The sequence below is a fragment of the Anguilla anguilla genome, chromosome 5 (genome assembly GCF_013347855.1).
Source record: "Anguilla anguilla isolate fAngAng1 chromosome 5, fAngAng1.pri, whole genome shotgun sequence".
In the NCBI taxonomy this organism is placed as follows: domain Eukaryota; kingdom Metazoa; phylum Chordata; class Actinopteri; order Anguilliformes; family Anguillidae; genus Anguilla; species Anguilla anguilla.
In genome coordinates, this window is record NC_049205.1 from 10,861,296 (window position 1) to 10,877,107 (window position 15,812).

Sequence of the window (15,812 nt, forward strand, 5' to 3'; positions counted from 1 at the left end):
GACCCAAGTTGCTGTTAAATCATATCTAAAATAATTCCTAATGAAAAGATCAATAAATTCAAAATACAGCCACTAGTTTTCCTCAATACAACAAACAATAGTACATTTTTTTCCCTATGAACCAGACGATTGAACCTTTGCAGACTCTAAGCACCAATTTCCAGGAAGTTCTCTGCTTATCCAATGTTATCTCTACTCCTATATTTAGTCCAGGGAGGCAATGGATAAAATTCACCAGTTATTGCGCAAGTGATCTTGTCAGTCTACTGAACTGTGTGATTTAGCAACACTTTGTGGGAGGACATATGCATGTTTTTATCTTACTTTAAACTGTGCATAATCATTATTCACAAGAAGTACAGTCTACCAAATATAGATAGACTTGAAAGGAAAACAGTCTTATGACTCACCATGTTTAATGCTATGCGCAGCACATTGCTGAAAGACAGATGAGACTACAGCTCTGTGAAGTGGATGTTGAAAGTAAGCTTGACGCATACTGTTTTTTCTTCGTGATAACAGCTATCTGTTTGGTCACCCAATTATACAGTTTCCTAAACCTCTAGTTTATGTTTTTTTGTTTTCGTTTCTTCCTGTTTTTTTTTCAATTCAGAGATGAACATACCAGTGAAGGAATTGAGAAAATTAAAGAACTTGTATCAACGTAGCCATACAAAGCACATGATTGTTACACTTACAATAACAGAGATCTACAGTAACACCACTATTGTCTTTGCATTACCTGGAGACATGGTGGAGGTCTAAAGTCTAACGGGGTGCAATCTGCCCAAATCAACATTGCTTTCATTGATATTTAGATTGGCTATGATAAACATCCATACTGTGTGTGAAATCTCAGCGTGGTTCCCCCTTACAAGGTTTTCCTTATAGGACACCATGTTTTAACAGCTGTCTGGAGCGTAGCACGCTCATCGAATAGCTAGAGGTTTTGCACGGATACTTGTTACGTTCCGTGGAGTTCACTGGCCTGCCTGAATGTTGCTCTCACGAGGATTTCAAGCAGGTACACTGAAACATGGAATTGGGTGAAAAATGAAAAGGCCAGTGGCTTGGTCCTCGCACTTGTCTTGGAGGTACAACATTACCCTCATGTTAATGCTTCAAGGACACAAGAGCCTGTAGTGATGTCTATACTGTTCTGATCGAGCAACAATCATCATTTATTCAATACACTCATGGTACATTTGATTGTGTTACCCTCTCATGTCTCCCCATTTGCTTCATCTCACATTCAGGAAGTATCTGGACAAGACCGTGTTCCTCACATGTGGACCGTGGCCAGAACCCATCCTCGAGACTGACAGAAACAGTGTCCAGATTTAACAACTTTGCAAAATGTGAAGCACTTCAAGTTCCTCGCCCTTGACACTGTCCAGGAAATGCTTGCAGTTACTTGAGAAATTCTTGCAGGATATTTCCCAGAGAAAAATAAAAATGTGTTCCTTGCTGTGGCACAGTGATTAATGGGGTGAACGCTTCTTGGGGGGTGGGGGGGGAGGGGGAATTACGATCTTCCCGCGCTGAATGTTGGCGGACACTACCATCTCCATCTATGCAGGGTAGGGGAACGAGAGAAACGGATTTCCCACCATTAACATAGAATGGTCATGACCATCCCGAGATTTGAATTGAAGCATATTTCACAGATTTGCAGTCACGGATGCGTAAACATGGAATGGTCTACTGCAAGGGATACGGTCTACTCTTCGGGGTCCACTGAAGGGTTAGCCCCCTCTACAGTCATTGCACATCCTGATGTGTGAAATTAGCCCCAGTGTGTGACAAATAAAGAACAACACCTCTGTCCCATTACACTGATAAAGGACAAACACGCGAGTGACTTTTGCTCTCGTCAGAAGGGCTTTCATGTTTCAGAGAGAGAGAGAGCAAGAGAGAGAGATGGAGAGAAAGTAAGAGAGAGAGGGAGAGAGAGAGCTGGCATTGTCATCTACGACATGAGTTTCGCTCTGAAATGTGATTTAATCGCTACCTAACTTAGGTGAAGAGCAGAAAGTTGAGAGGGAGAGAACTGAGAGGGTCTGGCCTCTTAATTTAGCTCCTGTGGGAAAATGGAAGTCAAGGACATCCATTCAACAGGGGATCATTAAAGCAAAAAGCAGACCCAAATGGTATTTATATTTCAATGGTCTGAGAAAGGGTAAAAGAGGGTGCAGAGAGAAGAAAAGAAAAGGAAAGGGGGAAAGAGAGATCAAAGAAGGGGGGAAAGAAGGAAATGTGGGAGACAGAACAGATGGAAAGAGACGGAGAAAAGGATGAATCAGGGAGAAAGTTCAGTAAACAAGAGGGAAAGGAAAGCGATGAAGAAGAGTGAAAGAGAGAAAGAAAAAGCACACAACATATGCATACAGTCCTTCCATATACACGTCAAATTTTTAACATTTTTTTGCGTATATAAAAAAAAAAAATGCCTTGCTCTCCGCATGGCGAATGCCTTGTTTTAAAAATATATATGCCGGCCATTTTTCATTCTGCAAGTATCTCCTAAAAGGAGGCAGGGGTCATTATCTGTCACGCTCAATGACATTATGCATGGCATGCCGTTCGAACCCGTGGCTTCCCTTCCCCGTGTACCTCATCTGTCACGGAGGAATCTGTGACAGTCTCCATCTGTTCCAGTCCCGCAGAAACTTCCGCTAACCTTTCCTGCCCTAGGGACAGACCTCCTTTCATTCCCGTAGCGTCTTGTGTGTTCAGCGGTAGGCAAACATGCGACCCGTTAGCCACTGCTGCCACTGCGGTGTACGTGCCGCAAAGTTGCGTGGCAACATTGTTGTCACTTCCTACCCTGACTGCCAATGGATGTTTGGTTATGCTAACCCAATTATGGCAACATATTATTTCAAATATAAAATCAAAACAGTCGGTTGCAAAAAACTGTACTTGAACTCCATTTTATCTTGTGACGTGGGATGTTGCCGGACTCTCCCTTACATCTTCAGCCAATGTGATTGGCTCGGACACGCGCTTCACAAATGTTTTCCACAAGAGATTTCAAAGTAAGAAGAATACCAAATAAGAGACTCGGATGACTCACACTTTCTGCAAGTCTCAATCTCGAATCAAACTCGTAGGAGTCGGCCTTTCCAAGGCAGATGTGCAGATAAGGCCAGACAAACCATGACAGGTGTTTTTGGTTAATTTATCAGATTGCTTGTCCTCTTGTCCTTATTAACAATGATCCAAAATGGCTGTTTTGGAGAGTCAGGGGTCTTCAAAACTTTGAAGGCCTGATCGTAACCGAAAGCTCATCGCACTGCTGTAACATGCTATATGTTTCCATCTGTGCCCTCTAAAACCCACACGGCCAGCTGCTGCTGGTTATCGCTATCTGAGCTGTGCAGTTATTACCCCGAAGGACTGTGTAACTCATGAAGATATTGCAGGCAAATCACATGCTCCTAATTAATCATAGGAGTCAATGTTATATAATGAAGGGGAGAAAACTCTGACAACTATAAACCTCCCTGGGCAGCAGAGCATCTAATTATATATTACCCCCACTGAACCCCTGGCCCCACTTGTTACTGGCACAGTCAGAGTCACATCAATGCACTAGGAAGAAATATTTCAACATTATTTTAGAAATATTCAAAAATCAAGATCCAAAATCCAAATCCATTATTGTACTTTCTCCTGACTGTTTATGAAAAAGGGGAGACATCTAGAGGAATGATTTCTTTTTCCAAAAAGGACAAACATAGTAAATTAATATCTACAACGTGTGCCTTGTTGAAGCCCCTGATGTTACTAAATAACATAGCATCTGAATAACGTAATGGAAATATGATTAATACACTCACCATTTTTTTTCCTAGTGACCTTCTCTGTAAAGCATGCATAGATTCAAATACCACACATTTCTCTTATCAAGCCTGTTGAGCCATGACAAATATAATATCCATCACTGGTTGTAACAAGAAAAAAATGTTTTAAAAAACAAGAGATATAACTGGAAAGAAAATAAAAAAGACAAGCCATCCATTGGTTGAGGTGAGTCAGGTTTGAGGTGCCCTCATGAAACAATGACCTTTGCGCTCAGAGGAAGCAGGAGTCACACACTCCATCTAATGTTTGAGGAGTCAGTCTCAGGGAAACAGGAACCCGACTTTGTGTGTTTGTGGTGTGTGTGTTTCAAAAAAAAGAAGAATGAAGGACGCTGTGTGTCCTGGGACGTGGGAACGGCCCTGCGTTGGGCCCAGCGCGAGAGCTGGGAGCCCTCTGAGGATCCCAGAGGAAGGCTTCAAATGGCTGGTGAAGAATGGGATCCGTGCGCTGCCATCTGAGAAATTCCCGCTAACAAAAACAGCCGGATTCCAGCGACATTCCTTAGCGCTGCCCGCACGGTCATCGGGACCCTGCGTCCGAGCAGCCCGGGGCATAAATCTGAACGCATCTTTCCCAAAGAAACAGCAGTTTGTCACAGATGGAACGTATGTGGTTGCACATTAACCATAATGCTACAATACCCCTTAATTTCAGTGTAAAAGTTACATGCTCCGAAGCATTTCAAATGATTGCCGGTTAACACTGCCAGAGAGGCCTACGTTCCTCACGTTGAGCAGTTGAGTAATGTGACTGTTTGATTGTCAGCTGCTGACTGACAGTTATTTATTGGCCTAGCAGTCATTCACTCGTGTGAGCCAGGAATTGAGAATTCCCATTTATATGCCGTATTCTGGATGTTTGAAATGGACTGGGAAACAAGAACATAATGTGAAACAGCACCTACTCGGTCCTCATTCAGAAGCAGAATGATTGATCAGGCATCAGACATTTGGGGTATAAGAAATTGAGCCATGTTTGGGAGCAATTATATTATTGCAAGTAATAATTATAGGTAATTATATCATTATATTATGTAAAGATATGCTTATAATTACTTTTGCACAGGTCTGGGTATCAGTGCTAGCTAAAGTGTTACATTAAACAACTTTGCAACAAATTTAAGGTAAATGTCAGGTTACGAGAACCCGTTTCTGCATCTTAGAAATCAGCTTTAAAAGCTATAAGGAACAGCACAGTGAACCATTGAATAATGAACAAAATAAAGTGAGGATAAAATAAACCTTTGAAAATTTAGCATTATGTAGGCAATATCCCTGGGTGACTAGCCACTGAACTAGGAAAAAAATCCCTCCACACAAAATCTAAAACCCTATCCTTGAGGAAACTTTTTTCAAGTTTTCAATGTTTAAATATTATGGGTAACATCTACTGGTCTGTTATATTTAAATCTATAACCAGAAGATTGTTGTTCTAACTGGTGACTGAGTCTGACAATGCAAAACTGTAGAGCAGTACTGAACCTGGCGGTTGGATGAGACTCTGCTCTGAAATGATTGATTAAAACTAATCATTTATTTATCATCTGATGCTCAATAACTCTCAACTCTGCACGGTTCAGATTTAATTACATATGATTCTCAAAGACCACGTCATTACATCATTGAGGTTTTCAATATAAAACCGTAAGTATCCTGTATGGAAATGTCAAAGAAAGTTTTCACAGTTTTCAATACACTGAAAAGACTTTCTACTTTCCTCAAAAAAACTATCAGCTTAATTTACTTCTGAAATGCAGATTCTCACATTATTACCTATACCACTATGGTACATCTTATTTTAAGCTCTGTGTGGTGTATGCAGAAGAGTAAATCCATGTTTATGGACTTCAAATATCTCTCCTATTCATTAGAAATCATTACAAGAAGTGCTGTTTGGGTCCACTACCTTTTAACAGTACTTCTTCTGTTTGAATAAAAATACCCTATCTGGCTTACTGCCTGATATTTCACCATAGCATGACAATCCTCTGCAACAGCATTACATTTTTTGATTGCGTGAGAAAATATATTTGAAATTAATTCCCATGTATTACATAAAGCCAACATGTTACATTAAAATGTAGGCTTGCAACAGGTTTTAAAATAGTGACATTAAGACAACAGGTCTCTATGTTTAGAAGGCTTTAACAACTTATGCCACCATCTGGAATACTCTGGAATAAAGCTAAATTGAGATTGGGGGTCCTAATGAAAGCTTACTTTGTCTCTTGCGAAATTTCCCTCAACTCAGATACGGATTAGACCACAATAATGGAAAACTGTCAAGTTATAAAGTCGAGACGCTTTGGGACAAAACAATTTTGAACCAGTTCCAATCTGGACCCAATCAACATTCCATTACATTAATGGACCCACTTGTCCTCTAAGATTTTTTTTTTTTTTTTTTTAATACCAGAGAGCCAAAAAGAAACAAAAAATAGGGCATTTTACATAATACTGTAGCAATCGTTTAAAAGATTTGTTTCCTACGTGTATCTCTCAATGGCTGCGTTTCACAACAGCAGTTGCAAACTTTGAAATCCGACCATTTTTAAAATGAGCACCAACAATATCAAGATCTTCTAAATAAGCAATTTTATTGCAGGCTTTATTTCATCAACTGGGATATGATGTTAAAGCAGTTGGTATTGCTTCATGTGGAAAATGTAAGCAGCTACCAGACTGTGTGTCTTTTGTCAAGTGAATTACGGAATCTTGGAAGGTTGGGTAAATTAAATATGAATGAGTTATTGCCACTCCATGGTAACACCACAGTATTCAATCACATGATTGAATTTTCACAAGATGTTTCCCTCATGCAAAATGAATATCCATATTGAGAATGGCATGTTACCAAAGCTACCTTACACGATGCATCCTGAATAAAATTTGAGTTTACCACGTGTTTTTGTGATTTGTTGCTTAAATGGTACTTCATGCTAAAAGTCAATGTTGTATTCTCTGTTTTTCCATGTGGTTGCATGCCCACATCAATATAGGACTCTACAATGAGCTTATGTAGAGGTCAAAGGTCACTTCTTTGTGGATAATACGATTTTATTGCACATGCAGAAGTCAACAATATCCAACTTTCACAAAAAGCTCATTCTTGGTATTCTTATTGATCACAGTAAAATGTTCACTGTTAAATCAACTCTTACAGAGTACATACGGTCCCGATTTCAATGGAGTTGAATTAACGCTGGATTATATGAATCAAAACGGCTGGTACTTGATGGATTGGTTTTATTGCATTAATGCAATGCACAGCAACACTGGGCACTGGCCAAGCAAGGGAAGGCTTCTGCTGATTTATCCAGTTCCAGAAGAAGTCCAGCAGTTGTTCTGAAAATGGCATTCCCTCTGTGCCCTTATGGAAAATATGTTTATGATGACATCGCCTTTATAACTGTCCTAAAGGAGAATGGTAACCCCCTCTCCCATCACCCCGTCCCCCTGCTCTCACATACATGTCAACACTATTAAATCCAAACAATACTTTCTTAAAGTCCTGTATTGTTCAACCAAATCTATTTTTATCACTGGTGTTAGAGCAGAAATCACAAGGTAAATAATAAACAGTGAATTAGTGAGAACCACAGCAATGTTTAGTGTACAATGAATCTGAAAAGTACAGTACATTTTGCCAACAGTAATTTGCCAACTGCCTGATTTAATGATGTGTGAAAAAGGCACACAGGATAGCAATTCTGTGTGGGAAGGTTAAGATAATGAAATAAAACATATAAATCAAAAATTTCACATTATTAGAAGTCAGCTAAACCAACTTGAATACCAAAGAATTGCACCATGCTAAATTGGCTACTAGAGGGTGAATAATCACCTCATCAAGTAAAGGTCATTTGAGTATTTTCACTCATGGCTTTTTATTGCTTACATGAGTTCAATTGTTGTTTTATCTCTTTTTTATTAGAGCAAAAATTCAAAAACATATAGTATAAAGAGCTGACTCTCACTGGCTGGGATTCGATCAAAGTGTCCTTAACTTTGACTAACAATTTGACTATGCAAGTATGAATTCACTTTTTCTTCTTTGGCAAGTTCAGATATCACTAAAACAAAAAAATGTTTATCGAATACAGACCATCGTCTTTGTCATCCAAGTTATTTAGCATTTGACATAAAAAAAATAAAAAAATAAAAAACCTTGCATTGAATCCTCAAGCGATTTTTTACTTGTTTAACAAAGAGCAAATTTTCTTTAAATATGCCAAACATGTACAAGCATATTTCAAATATGCACAAGGACATAGTTTGGTCCTTTGGGGTTATGCCAGCAATGTCACTTGGAAGGCATTTTGTTTTCATCATTTGTTCCGCATCTGTAAACAGGAAAACCTTGACTAAAACCTTGACTCTTTTCACTTTACTTAAAAACAAACCCCATATTCCGTTATCTGATGACTGTCTCATCTGAAAAGTCTGGGTCTCCTGTGACTAAGGCAATGGAATACTCTCCAAAACAGTGGATACGCTTTGAGGAAAACACCCTGTGCTTTATGAGGTCTTCACACTTGGCAGTCCATCTACAGAAAGTCTGGGGTGAAGTACTTCATCCACAGAGTGCCAATGTAAATCAATTTTCTTACTGTTTTCTCGGTGAAAAGATCGCTGTGCCGTAACTGAATATTGACATTGGCGTCAGTGCCCATCACATTTGGTGGGATAAAGGATACAACAGAGCTTGACACCAATTTGATGTGACGTGAATCTTTGTGTGACCCCTCTGGCGAGTGTCTTTCTTTGCCACGGGTTACAGAACTTAAACCTTCTCTGGATTGTATAGCACAGCAAAATTAAAATGCCCTAGGCTATGATCGCAGACTTCATTTGCAACATCCTCCATCGGGACGGGGAACCGCTGTGCCCCTTGGTCTTGGCAAGCTCAGGAAGTTTGAAATCATGTATTTATCAACCATTTCGAAGGCTCAGAAAGTCCATGAACTTTTTTTTTTTTTTTTTTTTTTTTTTAAACCAGAGAGCCTTGCCAAGAAAAGCTGTGATAGATATGGTGGTATAGCAGCAATACTCCTGAGGTCAAGCATCCAGATGTGATGTGAGCTACAAGTAAAAAATGAAGGGAGGGGAAGGGAGAGAGAGAGAGAGAGAGAGAGAGAGAGAGAGAGAGATGCAAAAAAGAGGAGATCAGTTAGTCTGGCTGTCTCAGCTCAGCAGAACAGAGTTGAATGAATGCTTTTTTTCTCAAAGGACAAAGATGGGGGGCTTTGGGGGGAGGGGGTGGTGGGGGGTTCCCCTGGGAGTAGAGCTGAGCTGGGCCTTGTCCGACCCAGTCCGAGGTGGTCCAATTCCCTCTCCAACCCCTTCACCCTGCTCTGGCTCGGGTTTCAAGGGCTTCTTGATGCCTCTCTTGTGAAAAGGGATTTAGGCCTTGTGTACGTTCAGGAAGACCAACAATCACACAGGGGGCTATTTAAGGTCTGCCACAAAAAACACAAACAGCACAGAACTCCACCACAAAGAACATCTTTATCAAATCTGAGAGGGGGGGAGAGAGAGAGAGAGAGAGAGAGAGAGAGAGGGCGGTCTTCAGTGCATTGTCATCTGCGACAGAGTTTCACTCTGAAATGTGATTTAATCGGAACCTAACTTAGGTAGAGGTCTTCACTGCTTGTTATGGTCATCTACATATTTCAAGGTTACATGATATTGCAAAGCAACATATTTCCTATTTCATATTTGCCAAAAACTACTCTGATTGGCCTGCCAATAAAGCACCATCAAACTGGAGGGAAAAGTTTGGATAGACAACTGTTATAGGGCTGTAGGATCTTAAAGAATTCATACCCCTTTCACGTCCTACTCCTGGCCCTCTGGAGGTAAATGAGCAAGCCATTTTCTCTATCCCTGTGTGACTAGTGGCCCACAGGAATGTTATGATGGGCAGGCCAATGTTGGTGTGTGCAGGAAAATGCAGTTACTAAATCAAGTGTGTGCCTCACCTGGAAGCACAGGACCCCTTACCTGGTCTAGTGACTCCCTAAGAAACATGCTAAACCTGTGAACAGGCAGCACAGGAGTCCGTAGGAAGTGTTTAAATTTACAGACTCCGGCCTTGTCTGATAGTGAAGTTTATGTGTCTTTTTTATTATGTTTAACTAGGTTATAATCAACTGCAGCCCCTGAACTGGCCCCTGTAAACCTAGGCAGGCCATAGTTAAAGCAGACTGCACCACATGTGAAAAACTCCGATCATTATTTAGTGGGCAATTATATGCAGCCGTGGCGTTGCGACGTATGATTTGTTTCAGCTTTAAGCATACCTTTGTACGTGTTTTTTTTAAGTCAAAATCTTTACATACCTCCTCACAAATCAAGCTGTGTACACAGAAAACACAGTCTGAAGAAGAAAAGGCTGTAAGTTCATCAAAATTAACAAAAAACCTAATTAATGGCCAATTATCAATGACAATTTTGGACAGGAAAAGGGGCATTAAAGGCATTTTTTAGGGTAAATCAATGATGCATCTATATTAGCGAATATCATTTACTGAACTACCTCATTTGCAGCAATACCTATGACTGTAAACATTTACTAACTTCACATGAAAATCATACATAGTTTCATCTCATATTATATTAAGCAGGTCAAACTTGATGCTGTCAGTCAGTGACTTGTAGTGTACAGAACAATCCGAAGATATTTTCTCTAGCAAAGCATTGGCTCAAACCAGAAAGTCACTGGCAGTGCAACAGTAACCCCACCAATTTTGGAGGATCATCATCATCATAATCATCACCTTATTAGTTATAAAGCACAGATATACAAAAACTGTACAAACTGGACGTGCACCCCCACCTTTGTCTGACCTGTCAAACCCAATAAGAATGTGGAATCTGGTTAAAAGCCATGTGTGGCAAAGCTGAACAAATTGTGCTTGTGGTCCCCCCCCCAGTGAATGGCAGCTCTTTATATCAATGTGTGCGCATATTCACCTGTGTATATATGAATGAGAATTTAACAGTTGGGATGTGATGAAAATGAGTGCCGACAGATTACCAAAGCGGGACCGAGGTTTTGGCCGAGAGTGAGTTTACCAGCCTGATTCGAACCTGTGCCTGTCCTCTCTCAAGTGGTCTGTAATGTCAGATCCGGGTCCCCCCTCATAAAGAGAGGCCTGACAGACCAAAAACGTAAATGTCTGTACCTCATGTATTGATTTATGAGAGTTAAAATCTTAACACGCTTTACACAACACAACCCCCAGTGAAGTGACCGGAACCTGCTGTCAAACACAGCCTGTGTGATTAAAATTCAAATATATAAATCACTCAGCATTGTGAAAAAAAAAATCTAAATCAAAGTGAAACATGCTTTGTTTGATCTGATTCAGCTATATACTAAAGGTACCATTCATCCTGCAAAACCATGCAGTGGACTGCAGTGGCATTTCTTCCATGGTAGCATGTCGCCATTGGTTGAAATTTATACTGAACTTTTGCTATTCTTGTAAATGGCCACAATTCAATAAAAATTACAGCCATTTATATGTTTCAGGTGCTAATGAAAAAGGTTTTTTTTTTCCCCTCAGTTGAATTATTACAAATAATACAGTTTGGAATTTAGAAACTCTGAACGGTTGTAGGAGAGACCGAGAATTAATCACAAGAAAAGGATTAAAATACTGCCTGTCACTTGTGCAGAGACACAACACAGAATTATGTCTGACTTCAATGAACGTTTGTATACATTTCACTGAGCTTAGAATTCTTAAGATTTCATTTCAAGGTCACAGAAGAGGTCAAGAGCTATATTACAGCAGTACGAGTAAACACAAGTGTTTATGTATTCGGGAACTAATGTATTTGAATAGCATTTTCTTTGATGTACAGTGGAATTTTTAGCTGCACTTTTTTGATATTGTTAGAATAGAATATAATTAAGCAGCGTTTGAAAAAGACGTTACTAAGAAGTTACTTACTGTATACAAACAAACGTGTATTGATTTATATGAATAATTCAACTGTGAATTAAGTTAAATCCAATTTATCCATAAAATCATAAATTATAAATTAATCATCCACCAAATGCTTGGATGGAACAGTGGTGATTTCTGTGTCCAGTTTCATTAAACTTGAGATTTGTTATTTTATTTGCATTGTGTTTTATTGAATTAAATTCAATTCAGCGATTCGGAAGACTCCTAATAAAAAATTTTTTAAAACTACAGTGCATTGTGACTGCAGACAAACTTTCTGTACATTAAAATAGAAGCACTTCTCATATTTATTATTATAAAAAGTAGTGATATTTAATATTCACTGTCAGTTAACGGTTGAGATTCTCAACAAGAAATACAATCTATACATCTGCCTGTCCTGCCCCTTTCATTTTCAACAGACTTCTGTCATGTTGGAGTCATTTTAGAGGAGCAAATCCCTAAAGAATTTGAAATTCCTCACCAACCCACTGTTCTGTTGTCATGACAGCACATTAATAGGCCCACATTCCATTTTCAAAGAATGATTAAGCAGTTCATTCACAAAATATGGCGATTACAAATGGTGGGGGTTTCTATAAGGAATTTGCTCCCACGAAGTAGTTGTGGCATTCAGTTCATTGTGGGGAAGTTCATCTGGGGGTTATATTGCTAAAGTTATCATTACCTGACAATCGCTTCCTGCCACGCTGTTCTATTCTGGCCAAAGATTTTCATGGTACGTAACTTCCTAAAAGAATAGCCCATTAGCATTTTCATTTATTTGCTGTACATTTAGAATCACCAGTTGTATCCAGGAAGCACTTCAGCTGAATGGCGTGAATGTTTCCAATGCATTCAATCAACAGCCAGTGACCATTTCAAGAATCTTTAAAGAGGACTAATTATCCATGATTCTCAGATCTATATGCATATGGGTGTATGCTAAGGCTTAAGGCATGAAGCACTCTGATAGATTGATGTACAAATCTAATTGGGCAAATAAAATCTTAAATCTTATAAAAAATGTAAATATTTTATTAAAATTTTGTATTTCATCAAGTTTAATGAAGCAATGGCCAGGAGAAAATTAATATTTGCCTTTCATTTCAAAAAATGGCGTTGTCAGGTTTTTGGCTCAGACACCGAATAAGAATGTTTTGTGCCTTTCTCTTGTATGTGCAGATTCTCTATCTATGCCCTATTAATTATACTGCTGCAGGAAACTCTTGACAGGGTTATATGTTGCCATCACCACTCTGTGTCACTGCCTGTTGCAATAGCTCTACCCCATATTCATGGTTTTTTTCCCCCCTCCCTCTCCTGTGGAAGGGGTGGCTTTCCCAAGACCCAAGCCACTCCTGAGCCTGCTGCCTGCCAACCTATCCTCTACTCCAGTCCACCAAAACCCAGGCCTCCCGATGTTTTCATGCAACCTGTACTTAACTGATTTAACTGGGCTGGAGAATTTCAGTCCTGGAGGGCCATTGTGCACAGTATATGCAGGTTTTGGTGCCCACCAATTACCCTGGCTAAATGAGCTAACTGGTGGTATACACCAACAGGGGTTGGCATGGAAACCAGAAACAGATACGGCCCTCGTGGGCCACCTCTGGGTCTCACCGGCTGAAAAAAAAGCTTTTATATATACACTGTAGATGGCGCTGGTAGGTTCTTTGAGTGCATTTTTATTCCAAGTATTCCTGCCCATTCAAACTGACAGTCAGTGTCAAAAAGAACCTGCCGGTGGCTGTTCATTTGACTCTTAGACATCAGTTCAGCAAAGGGATTGCTTTTCTTGTCCACTTGATTTACGAATTTTATAACCTGACAAAAAGCCAAGGATCTTCTCATACTTGTATCCAGTAGTACCGGGGTAATTTCATCATCTGGCTTTAGAACCTTAGTGCAGTGCCTTCAGGCTACAATATTAACCTAGCACATCAGACTAAAATATTTGCAAGTTATGATCAGATCAACCTGAACAGCCAATGACAATGATAATAAAGTAGTTTTCCTTTATCCTGGACACAAACATTATGGAATGCATGAAAATGGCACTAGGTGATATTTCAAATGGCCTTTATTTAACATTTCACTGGAACATTTAGTGCACATCAAACTAATTCATACATGCTTTCAGCAAGAAAGGACCACTCTGCAGAATAAACAAGCAGAATCACTTCCAGTACTCTTTCGGTAGTCTTTCCTTGGAATCTCCAATTATTTTGACACATTTTTCACAGATGATTATAAAAGCTTTATTGAAGTCTCTGTCATCAGTTAGTTATTTGCACTATAGACATAAATTGAGCAAAGGAGCTGTTCTTCTGTCATCCAGCTGGCTTACTTGCTTTCTGCCTTTATTACAAGCCAAGGATTTTCTCGCAATTATTCACTAATACAGGCGTAACTTGATCATCTGACTGAACTCGTGATTTAATTAGTCGGACGCTATTGTTATTTTCAAACAGATCATATTATTGAAAAATGGCATCTCTTAATTAACATTTCCAACATTCATTTTTCACTCAATACAAAAAAAGGAGCTTGACTTGTTTGCTCTCAAATACATTTTCATTTGGTTTAATTTCAGTGCTAAAAATATCGGAGTAAAACCAACAAGCCAGAGCCAAACAAATGGCTATTACAGGAAACTGTAAACCGTTCATACACCACACATCATACAAATATATACAGATTCCTTTCCAACAGATCTTGCCAAAAGCAACCTGAGAGGCCAACACATTCACAGTCTGCTGGTTCCACACCGGGCATCCAGAGTTTGCCGTTCTGATGGATCATAACTAATTACAGAAATCCATGCTGTGTTTGGGGATTTATAGCTTGAGCTGGAGCTGAAGACTGCACTTAAAATAAATAGCTTCAAGTTCGGGTAGGGGTGCTAGTGTGTGTGTATTTATGTGTGCGTATGTGTGTGTGCGTGTGTGTGTTTATTGTGGAGGTAGGGATAAGAATTACATTTCTACGCAATCGATGCCAATAAATTACATCAGTATTTAAATACAGTAAGTACTGTAAATAGCATAGCTGTGGCCTTTCAACTAGCAACAGCAGTGAAGCACGGCAACCCATAGACTAGGCTTTGCACAGCTAGTAGACATCGCCCGTCCCTGAGTTTGCTATGCTTCACAACCACATTTCCGGGTTTACTCTGCGCACCAGACGATTGTGTGCATGAGTGGGGCCACCCCGTCACACCGAGCGTTTTTAACGATGATGAAACGCTGCCTACCGGTTATTTTGTTAATCTTGTCGCAAGGGTTTTACACACTCGGCTGCCTTGCTTATTTGCAAATGCCGCTGAGTGCCACCGAGAAGGAACGCAGAAATGGTTCATTTGCACTTCAGAGATGCATGGTGGGTCGTGAGCATGAATAATATAAGCGTGCGGACAGCGGATTCCTAAGAAACTGGGTTTCTCTCATGTTGAGGACCAAGGAAGGCATTTCTCATTACTCAAACAGGGTTTTAGAAACAGAGGGGTTTGTTTCTCCCAGGGGATTAACATGACAGACTTGGCAAACCTTCCTGGGAAATGGCCTACATAACTCTTTCAGTACATGACAAGTCTGAAGTGCCGATTGCAGATTCATAAGGGTCCTGCTCCGTTGCATTGAAAGTAAACTACTGGTTCTGTTGCTCCAGAATTCAGGCAGCAATAAATTGCAGATCATAACATGGCCATAGTAGAATCTTATGTTCCTTAATAAGTCCCTCAATAAGATTCTGTCCCATTTTCTGTGAGTCAGTGTGGCTTTTTATCATTGACCTAAATAATAAAGACTCCTGAAAACAATGTGCATTCACAATTTGTCAAAAACGCAGTGCGTACAGAAAGCATTTACTCCGTTTTTGGCCATAGAGCTTGACGTCATCAACTTTTAGATGGAAATTCATATGTTTGATATCCATATAAAAATTATGTACCATCAAAGCAGAAGAAAAATAAGGTATTCATCATTTA